The sequence below is a fragment of the Meleagris gallopavo genome, chromosome 6 (genome assembly GCF_000146605.3).
Source record: "Meleagris gallopavo isolate NT-WF06-2002-E0010 breed Aviagen turkey brand Nicholas breeding stock chromosome 6, Turkey_5.1, whole genome shotgun sequence".
NCBI classification, from domain to species: Eukaryota; Metazoa; Chordata; class Aves; order Galliformes; family Phasianidae; genus Meleagris; species Meleagris gallopavo.
Window position 1 is genome coordinate 42,073,799 of NC_015016.2, and position 10,524 is coordinate 42,084,322.

Sequence of the window (10,524 nt, forward strand, 5' to 3'; positions counted from 1 at the left end):
ACTTGGAGATTGGATACTTACGCATGAATGTGTTGCATGTGCGTGTGTGAATATACATACAGACACCACATAAGATTCAGAGGAAGAGTCCAGAATTTACATGAGAGGAGTAGCTTCTTATTCACTGGCATTTACACTGTCTTCCTTCTGCACATCTGTGAAAGCCTGGGAGCAGAGATGACTGAATTAGGCTACACCTAAGTAAAAACACTTAACAAATATTAAGTAAATGGATCTCCTTCCCATCTCAATGAGATCTATCCTTTTTGTCTGCAAGAAGGCTGGATGCCCAGATGACTTGCCAGAGTTCAGAAAGCAGAGTGGTGATACGTTCTCCCAACTCCCCATCCCATGCAAACCTGTTCTTCCTTCCAGACGGGCTGAGTATGTTTACCAAGTCTCTACCTTTGTTTTTTCTCACCTTCCATTCCCACAGGGAGCCCTCAAGCATGTATTTATTTGCACTTTGAACCTGTGCTTGCTTGCACAGAGATGCTTCAGCTCAGGCTGGGACCTGACTGCTTTAAGGGAGACAGAGACAAGGTTGTCTGAGTGCCAGTAAAGCTCCAATGCCTTTGCCTGGCATTCCACCCCAGTGCTCAAAGTTCTACTGCAGCTGATACCAACAAGCAGGAAAGAATCCTACAATGGTTCAGAGTGATGCATGTGCAGCCCAAATGCCCGTGGGAAAGTGCAAAAAAGTGCAGAGACTGGTGCAGCCTAAGCTTCACTTTCCACAGCACAAACAGCTTCATGCATATTCTAATGCATGCTTTTAATGTTTCTGAGTGTGAGAATGGCTTATTATGTCAGATTTAGTTCTGGGTTCATTTAAAGTCTTGCATCCTTTAAATGCTGGGTTACAGAAAACGCTGATGTGTATATGTGTGTAAATACACGTCTGGCCCTCTGAAAAATAACAGCCCTGAGATGAACGGACTGACAGGTTCAAAACCTGGTGTAAGTGGGTATTTGGGTGGCACCTCTCCATCTCAGCCCCAAGGAGGATGCCACAGCTCCCTGTGCACTGGGGCTACGGGCTTAGGAGAGCCACCACGGCTTTGGGAGGCTACTCAGCCCCAGAGGGCAAACTCAGACAAGGTCAGTATGAGCTGATCCCAGTCCAAATCCACTCTTCAGGTAGCAGATCAAGACTAACTATATTTGCTCAGAAATTGCACAGATCTGTCTGCTTGTGGGATTTATGCTAGCTTGATGAAGAGGTTGGCTCCTATCCTCAGCTGAACTCTCATGGCTCAAAGTTGTGCTGGTTTTTCTGTGTCCTTTGGGGTGAAAAATGTCTTGCAGCTGCTGCTTAAAATTATTTCCCTTATGTTTCAACATTCTCCAGATGAATGTCACCTAAAGCAGTACTCTGAGAGACTGCAATCAAGATTGCCCATCGCCAACAACCAGACTAAAAATAAAGAGCCACAGTATGAGACTGAGAGAGAAGCAGTACGACCTCTGGCAAAATACATCCAATGCTGAAAAGGCCTCACCCTTCCAGTCCTGTCCTCTCCATGCTAAAGGAAGCTTCTATCTGAAAGCATCCCCTTCCAATGCCCTCAAGATGATGTGTAGAAAGCAGCAGGTGAGCTGACCTGTCTCTTTCTTAATTACCAGTTTTCAATAGCCATGAAGTATTGTCTGGTCAGTAAATATGGTGGAGAAAAAGAGAAGTCAGTGGGGCATTTATTTGCCTCTTGGAGGAACTTGGAAACATGCTACCAAATACTTGTTTTTGACCCAAGAGCTAACGGATCATTGTGTTTTTTTCTCTTGTTTCAGCTTATGTGGAGATGAATTAGGATGAAAGGATCTGCAAAAGAAGTGGAAAGCCAAGGAAGACATTGGCTGAGGAGAGCTTCATTCCCTGCCTGCCAAGAAGGAGGGAGAGCAGCAATGTTTTAGAAGAACTGGGGTGTGAGTAAGGAAAGGAGACAAGGTATGTCAAATTGCTCTCCACTGTGAATCCATAACTGAGACCTCAAAGTTTTGCCTGGTATACCAATTTTTGCATATTATATCTGAGATGGCCTGAAATATTAATTTCCTTTCTTCCTAATTAGTATTTAGATTTCATGAAGAATCAGTTCATTTGTCAAGTTGACCTTGCCCAGAACAGAGTCTTGAGATGTATCATTTATGTGCTGCCAGCAGCACCTATATTTGAGTTAAGTGGAAGTATTTTGTGGCAGCTGATGCATGAGTCCATCAGAGTGTTAGGGCCAATCCTACCCCTGACCCAAAAGCCTTCCTGAATTTTGCTTGCAGTAATTTTGCCAAATGAAGATGCTAAAAAAAATGATGTGACACTCTACCCTTCTGAAAATAAAAGGCCACATCTTTGAACAGCAGTAGTGAGATGCTTTATTTGTGCTCATTTACCCCATGCCTGGGAGACACGAATTCTCAATCACTATTGCTACACAATGTTACATGGGAAATAAAGTGCTTTGTGTGAATGATCATATTTTAAACCAGACTCTAAGCACCCAGTTGAGAAAGTATAATACTGTATTTGAAATGAAAACATGGCTCAAGAAAGGAAGGAAGGAGATTCTAGCTCTTACTTCACATTATTGCAAGTTTCCCAAGCTCCATCCTGAGCACACTGTGTCCCTAGTGTCCTGCACCATCCACATAGAACTGATCAAGGCAGGAGAGCCAAAAATCACTTTGTATTCTCATTTGAATGAAAGAATTCCCAGTTAAAACCACAGCATTCAGGCTGATTTGATAACTTGTTTGTAACTCTTAAAAGAGATTACAGAGCTATAAATATGTTTTTTCAGGGGAGGACTTAACTGCCAAGAACAAGCAGCTGATGTTATATTATTAGATTCAAGACTAGAAAGAAGAGTCTAGACATTCCCTTATTATGAAAATAAGAATTGTTACTTAGCATTTCTTCTCTGTGCTGTGAAGTGATAAATATGATCAACGCATCTAATACCTCAAGACAAGACACATTCTCACCTTCAGCTTTCTGCTCCCTGAAATGTTTTATGTGGGTCCACACAATTGACGACACGTCTCCTGGGGGAAAAAAAAACCTAAAAATTACATATACAAAATTCATAAATATTTTACAAGAGATTCCTTTTTCAACATGGGATTTCAGGCATGACAAGAGAAGGAAGCATCATGGCTGAGTTAGGGAAGGAAGGGAGAAAGTTCTCTTCTTTAGTTGATCTAGTAAAAGCTCCTCTACCCATGGGCCGTTGATGCATAGTGCCTACAAAGAGCTTTCCTGCATATTTACCTGGCTTCATGTATTGCACAGAGCACTGGGGTTGCAGCCCTGTGGATTGGTGGGCCCATGGGTGTGGTGTGAATGGGTACAGTTCTGTTTATTTAATGCCACTGGAGCCACACACATTGGTATTCCGACCCCCAGAGATTTGGCAGAAGACAGCATGTGATGCCCATCACCAAAGAGATTTGGTTGCTTGTTTTTTGTGATGAAGAGTAAGTTGTTCCACATAAATAGCTTACTGCTTTGTAAACGCTCCAGAAGCGAGGGCCTGATCCAGGTTTATCTGCTGCTAGCACTTCAGGCAGGTTGGCAGTGTCCTAACTCGTGCTTGCCAGAGTATATAATTGTCAAATCTTACAACGACCAGTGTTTCTAGTCATATTTTATCCTAGAACATGGCTATCAGCTCATATCTATGCCTTATTTACACTGGAATTTAGAATCATGTATGCAAACATATGCTAAATCCCTTGGCTAAATCCAAGTGACAGCATACATTAAAACATCTTGTCCAGGATATTCTGCAGCTCTGAAATGCAGCATGATCCACAGCAGGCTCTGAACCGAGAGACAGCCACTGAAGCAGCACAGGTGAGACGTACTTTGCACAGCTGTGGCACCTTCCAGTGTATTCCCCATGAAGGCACAGCAGTCCCACAAGGATACACCGTGCTGGCATCTGCTCTCAGCATGCCCAGTGAAACACGGAGGAGGAGCTGCTAGAGAAGCAGGAAATTCTGCCTGCTGGAGAGTTTTCTAATTAGTACCATTTCTGGAGGTAAAGCACATAATCCCAGGGTTCAGGGCTGACCTGATTACTGGAGGAAGGCAGTGTCTATCCCTAGTTGCCCACAGTTTTTCTGACTCTGGAATATACTTATTATACGCTCACGTAACTGGCCTGTACCATTTCTCACGAGGAAATGAGCCAGCAGCCTGGAGAATTGCCTTTCCCCAGGCAGAGAGGTTGGGTGGGGTATCTGTACCTGAGCACCATAGTCACGTGAACAGCACATAGTCACAAGAACAGGTGAGCATGGCAGTCTGTCTTCCAGGAGCTAGACTCGGTGATTCTTGAAGAGGTCTTACAAATTGAGGTTTTCTATAACTCCATCATTCACCCATATATCTGCACCCCTACAAGTGCTCCAGAAGCCAGGACCTGCATGGGATGTGCTCCAGTCCCAAGGAGCCCTCGCTCCTCACGGCACTGCAATGAAAAAGACAAACGCACTATGCTTCACAGCCCTCATCCCAGCAGTCAGGTTTCATCACATCTGTCTGAATGCACTGATAATCTCCCAGGGAAAGGCACAGACGGCAGCACCGGCATATAAGGCAAAGCACTGCAGAGCCCTTCCTCCTGTCCTGACGCAGCCAGCGCAGCCAGAGGAGGCCATGTACATCTTATCTGAGATGCCAGAGTGTTGCCTGCATGAGCAGAGGCCTGCATTATCAGAAAAGAGGCTATTTTCGGTTTTTTAGCTCACCCCCTGAGCTGGGGGTGACCTGTTCTGCAGGAGCACACAGTGCACAGCAGTTGGGGATTTCAGGCAGTGCAGTGGGTCACCCTGCATCCTCACCGGTCCTGGCAGCAAAGCAGAACAAGCTCAGTGCAATGAGCCACGTGTCACCGCTTTAAGATCATTTAAAGCTTTTTTTTTTTGTGCCTAAACTGCTAAGCTACTGACTTGTATTTTTTATCCCATGCACCAGAGAAGAGAGGGAGTGCAGTAGGAGCAAACAGATGTAGAATCTATGATTTTAATAGCAGGATTATTTTAATACATGGAATAAAATTCTATTCTGTTTAAAAAGTCGATAACTTACCACATTTTTATTCACACTGCACTAAAAAAATCCACACAGTTGAAGCAATAATTTATTCTTTGACAACAGGAAACAGCTGATAAAAGAAAATCTCTTTTGTTTTGGGTTTGCAGACTATTTCCCATGTGTTGTGTTTGCTTTGGCTGTCTCTCCAGTATCCGCTGGTAGAGATGAGAAGGAGGGGAAGGCAAGGGTGTTGCTCCAAACACAGGACCCCTGGATGCTATTCTCCTCCATATAAAGTTAGCAAGGGTTCTCCTGAACCATTTACCTTCTCACCAGTGCTATTTAAAATGACTTGTATGAGCCTGCTGTCTTAGCACAGCTCCAGAAACTCTCTGGAAACAAATCACAAATGTCCAAAGAAAAGACCGGCTAGGAAGTCCATAGACAGGAGACAGGAACAACAACAACAAAAAAGGAATAGCCTAAATAAACCAGTGCACGGCTTCTCTCACGTGTTACTCTGCAAGCCTTTTGTGCTCAGCCGACGTCTCTGCTTCCTGAAGGAAGCACTCCTCAGTGATAGTCACCGAGAGCACTGGCAGTCTGGCCTCCCTTTCCTTCAGCATTTTGCCATGTGCCTTGTCCACTTGGCTGCACGGTCAAATGAGGCCACGGAGTTGTCCCTTCTCAGTGCTTTAGGTGAAGGATTATGGTGTGAAGGATTGCTCCTGTCACTGGAGGAACAGCATCACTACTAAGTCTTGCATTCATGTTTTCAATCTTTTATTTCCCCTTGAGAACCCTCCAGGGGTCTTGGAGTTGGAAAATATCAGGATATCAGATCTTTCCTGTCCAATACTGCATCCATATTTGGGCCCCTCAGCACAAGAAGGACCTGGAATAGGTAGAAGTGGTCCAGAGGAGGGCCACAAAGATAATCAGAGGGCTGGAGTACCTCTCCTATGAAGATAGGCTGACGGAGCTGGGCTTGTTTAGTTTGGAGAAGAGAAGGCTCCAGGGAGACCTCATTGTGATCTTCCTGTACTTCAAGGGAGCATACAAGCAGGAGGTAAACCAACTTTTTACACCATCTGTTAGAATAAAGCGGGATGGCTTTAAACTAAAAGAAGGAAGATTTAGATTAGATGTTAGGAATAATTTCTTTACTCAGAGGGTGGTGAGGTCCTGGCACAGCTGCCCAGAGAAGCTGTGGTGCCCCATCTCTGAAGGTTCTCAAGGGCAGGTTGGATGGGCCCTGGGCAGCCTGGTCTGGTGGGTGGCAGCCCTGCCCATGGCACAGGGGTGGATCTAGGCTCTCTTTAATGCCCCCTCCAACCCAAACCATTCTGCGATTCTATGGTTCGATATTTCCTGCAGCCTGAAGAGGAGATGAAGAATCTGAAAGCCTGCCTGTGCTTCCTGACTCTCAATGAGCTATTGCAAAAACTACAATCTTTGTGTGCAGGTTGAACCACCAGAAGGTTCTGCTGAAACATTTGTATTTTCTAGGCTTCGGGGGTTTTGAATGCTGTGATGATGATGAAATAACTGCACCATGTATTTAAAATTGCCTGAGATTTCCACTGTAGACCTTAAACACAGTGCTAAATAGGGCAAACAAAAATAGCTGTTACTTTGACAAGAGCTTATTTAAAGCCTGTTTTGTCAGCGTTGCTGCCCTGGTTATGACAGGGAAGTTGACTAGAAATTGCATAATTACCAATATTAAGTGCAAAAGCAAAACAGCAGCACAGAATTCAATAATGGAGCAGGTCACATTTGCCACGGCTGTCGCAGACTTTGTGAGGCTCTATCTCCAATCTCCAACCATGACCTCCGGAAGCACCATGCTGCTGCTCCTCCTTCTCAGCCTGTGGGTCACTCCGCTCTGGGCACACAGGGTGTGGGCCTGGGCAGGTGATAAGGAAAAAGGGTCTGAAAACACCAGGGGCTCCTTGCTGCACATGGTACAGTTTGTGACACGTTCAGCTGTTCTGTGGGATGAAAGGAGGGCCTATCGATGCGATCGGTTGTACGGTCAGTGAGAGGGAGGCACTGCCGCCTGCTCTGCGCTGCCTTTCTCCACACCCCTTTCCCTCCCGAGGCTTATTGCATGCACTAGAGCAGGTTTCTACCAACAAACACTGGTTCTGCTTGGCGTGTTTAATCTGTAGCTCAGTATCGATCTGCTCTGCTCTGGTTTGCTTACTGTCAGGAAAACAGGGAAGCTGAGCAGGGAGCTCTGGCTTGCCTTTCTGTCCAGGCTTGTAGCTCCAAACGCACATTTCCCTCAATGGATATACTGGGTGCTGAGGCAGCTCGCTGCAATTGACAGGTTTGTATTTAGCATCCATTAGTGAAAAACCTGCTCTAAATGTCCTGGTCAGCATCATGTAGGGATGCAGTGGCAGGAGCAGATATGCCACCCAGCAGCCAAATTCCTAAGGCACCATGTAATCCTCTCTCTTCTCATGACCCCACTGCCTTATGTGCTGTGAGTCTTTCAGCTGCAGGAGTGCTTGGGGTGAGGACCCTACAGCCAAGGGCTTTCCTCATAATACAGTCTTCATTAATTTTAACAGCAGAATCACCCTGTGCAGTACATGAGGATGGGGACTTAGGGAAAAAAATTACTGCCATCATTTAATTAAAGATGGATCATAATAATAAAATCTCCACAAAGGGACTGGCACAGGATTACAAAGAAACCTTAATTGTGGAATCCATTCTCTTTGACTTTGAGACTGATTTTTCTGTCTCAGCACAATCTTTTAACAGCTTTGGCATTTAATTTCCTATTTTGAAAAAAATAAATAAGGAAGAAAGAACAAAGTGTTATCATTCAGCTTCACACTGACACCTGTATGTGACATAGCAAAGCTGAACTCCTATCTCAGACTCTTCTCACTGGACCTCATAGTTAAACTATGGCAGATTGCACACTAGCACCTGCTTGCTGCCATGTAGGAAGGGAGTTTGACTAAAATACACTCAACTGTGGTGAGAAAGAGCAAACTGTAATTTTGCACGGGCCTAAAAATTAGGTAGATATTCACTGACAGAAGAGTGACATCAGGTTTTTCAGCTCCCGCTTCAAATGAGGAATAGTGCCAAAGTTGCCAGCCTTTTTCTATGGGTGAAACGCCTTCTTTTCCCTTATGTTGGAGATAGCTGAAATGCTCCAGCTGAGACTAGCAGTGAAAACAACAAAATGTTCTTCTGAAGACATTTACACAGAAAATTTCACACTAAGCAGTCAAAGCCTGACAAAAGTTTAATGAAGCTGAAGACAGGACTTTCCCTCCTGAAACACTGAGTGTCTTCAGTAGCCAACAGTGCTGCCCAGCTCGCTCAGGTTTCCCTTGGCAGGCAGAGGGTAATCATCCTTCCTGCTTTCAGCAAAGCCTTTTAGACCTTCTGATGAAAAGGAAGAAATCATAGTCATCATCATCATCAATCCCATTGTCCAGAAGAGTAGTTAGGCTTTGTACATACACAAGATTTGCTGACAATGAATCAGTACACCACAATCTCATATGTAAGAGCTGAGTCTCCCTTTTTAGCTGGGCTGACAGCCATGTTCTAGTCAAGGCTTTATCACACAGGCAGCACTTGGGAGCAGCTGATGGTCTGGAGAACACGCTTCACCACTGATGGGCCATCTGCTTATGCAGGGTTCAACCCGTGAGCCCAAATCTTCTGATAACCTGGTGTGGCCTTGATAATCCATGGTGCCCTGTGAAAAAAATGTGTAGCTATGGCACTTGAGGACATGGTGGTGACAGGTTGATGGTTGTACTAGATGATCTTAGAGGTCTTTTTTAACCTTAATGATTCCATTATTGTAAAAGAGATATTCTTATCTGTAAAGGTGCCCATCAAACCTCAAACTGGAGCATTGCAAATCACAAGCTGGCAATGAAGGTGGTGCAGGGAGGGTTGTATTTGGGAAGAAGAGCCATCCCTAGGGCAGAGAGGACTGGTATCCACCAGGAGAGGTACGAAAGCAATCCAACAGTAAGTCGGGCATGTAGAACTGTTTCCTGGGTGCAGGATTAATGCAGGAAACAGAAGTCTTCTATTTCTGCCAGCACCCTCAAAGTGCACCACTGAAGACTAAAAGCACTGCCATTTGCTTTTCTTCTCTAAAGGAACCTAAATTGGGTGCAAATAATAGAGCAGCACAAACCATCTTGAGAGCAAAATGACCGCATGCATGTAGGTTGTTAAGAAACATATCTAACTCTGCGTCCAGCCAAGCTGACTGTTTGTTTTTGCAGCTACAACGATTCCTTACTTTCTTCACGGTACTTTTAAACTCCACAAAGCAGAGCAAATTTTCTCAAGTTCACACTTCTTGACATTGTTGTCAGCTTATTTCCACTAAATGGAACACCGAATATTATGAAACAGCTCTGGAATGCTGGACGTAAAGGGAGATTTCCTTTTTTCCCCCTTCAGCTGAAATATCTTTTGGCAATAAATCCCCGCCGGAAATGTGCTTTCCCTGATTCCCCAGCTTAATTAGCTCAAACAATGTAAGATATGTAACACTGACCACCATGGGAAACCCGATAACAAAGCACAGCGATACAATGCGAGCCTTTCAAACAGATGCAGCCAGTGCTGTGCTGAGACAAAAGCAGCTTCAGCACAGTGTTGAGCCTTTTCTTCCTTCACTGCTGAAGGAGACACGAGTACCATGGTGAGACAAGTTAGACTCTGCCATGTTTTTCCCTGGTAATGATCTAAAATCACCCGTTCCTCTGTAGTACGCAGGTCATGCATTAGCATTTCCATCAAGGCGGAGGCAGCAGGCAAAGCTGCAGTCCTTTGGTGCTCAGCTTGCATTTGCTGCTCTTGCCATGGGGAAAACTATGTGAAAGCTGACCCCAGACCAGCTGCATCTGGCAAGGAACAGTGCTGCTGGTTGGTGAGAGTGCATGCCTTCATGCTCCTTCCTGTGAAAGCTGAAGCTGCAGTGTCTTCAGGATTTCTTGTCCCCTCTGAGCACTCAACCCTACTACTCCTGCTGCATTCTTTAGTGATGGTCTTTGCAGACAGAGGGTAAGACAGAAAGATGTGCTGATTCCAGCTGAGAATATCCCTTTCTTTACGCGTCTCCTTGCTGCATTACAAGCTGATTTGAGAACCCATTTATGTCACAGCAAAATTATTGTGCAGCTGGGGGCTGGATTGATGTCTGCAGTGTGGATAGTCCGAGTATGTGTTAAAAATTATCTCACCCACTATTGGAATGCAAGAGGAAAAAAAAGATGCAATAGGCTTTTGTCTATTTTTCCATTCATATTTGATCATTTTAAAGTTTTATATACATTCGTCAGTTTCTTCTTTTCTTTTACTTGCATTAGAAATCTTGAGTTCCCCAAAACATTCTGAGCACTGGCACTGTATGTCACTGGGAAATGGGCCGGGAATTAAATAAAATAGTTAGAAGCAGAGATGTTTTAGTCAGAGCATTTAGC

At 44.7% G+C, this 10,524-nt stretch overlaps 1 long non-coding RNA gene across 1 annotated transcript; it reads right to left on the reverse strand.

The window, feature by feature from the left end:
• Positions 1–7: 7 nt before the first annotated feature.
• LOC104911555 lies at positions 8–4,539 on the reverse strand. Its single transcript, XR_794001.2, has 3 exons — positions 4,249–4,539; positions 2,983–3,042; positions 8–165 (listed from the first exon to the last, which is right to left on the reverse strand). It is a non-coding gene; the product is annotated as an uncharacterized LOC104911555 (long non-coding RNA).
• Positions 4,540–10,524: the final 5,985 nt, after the last annotated feature.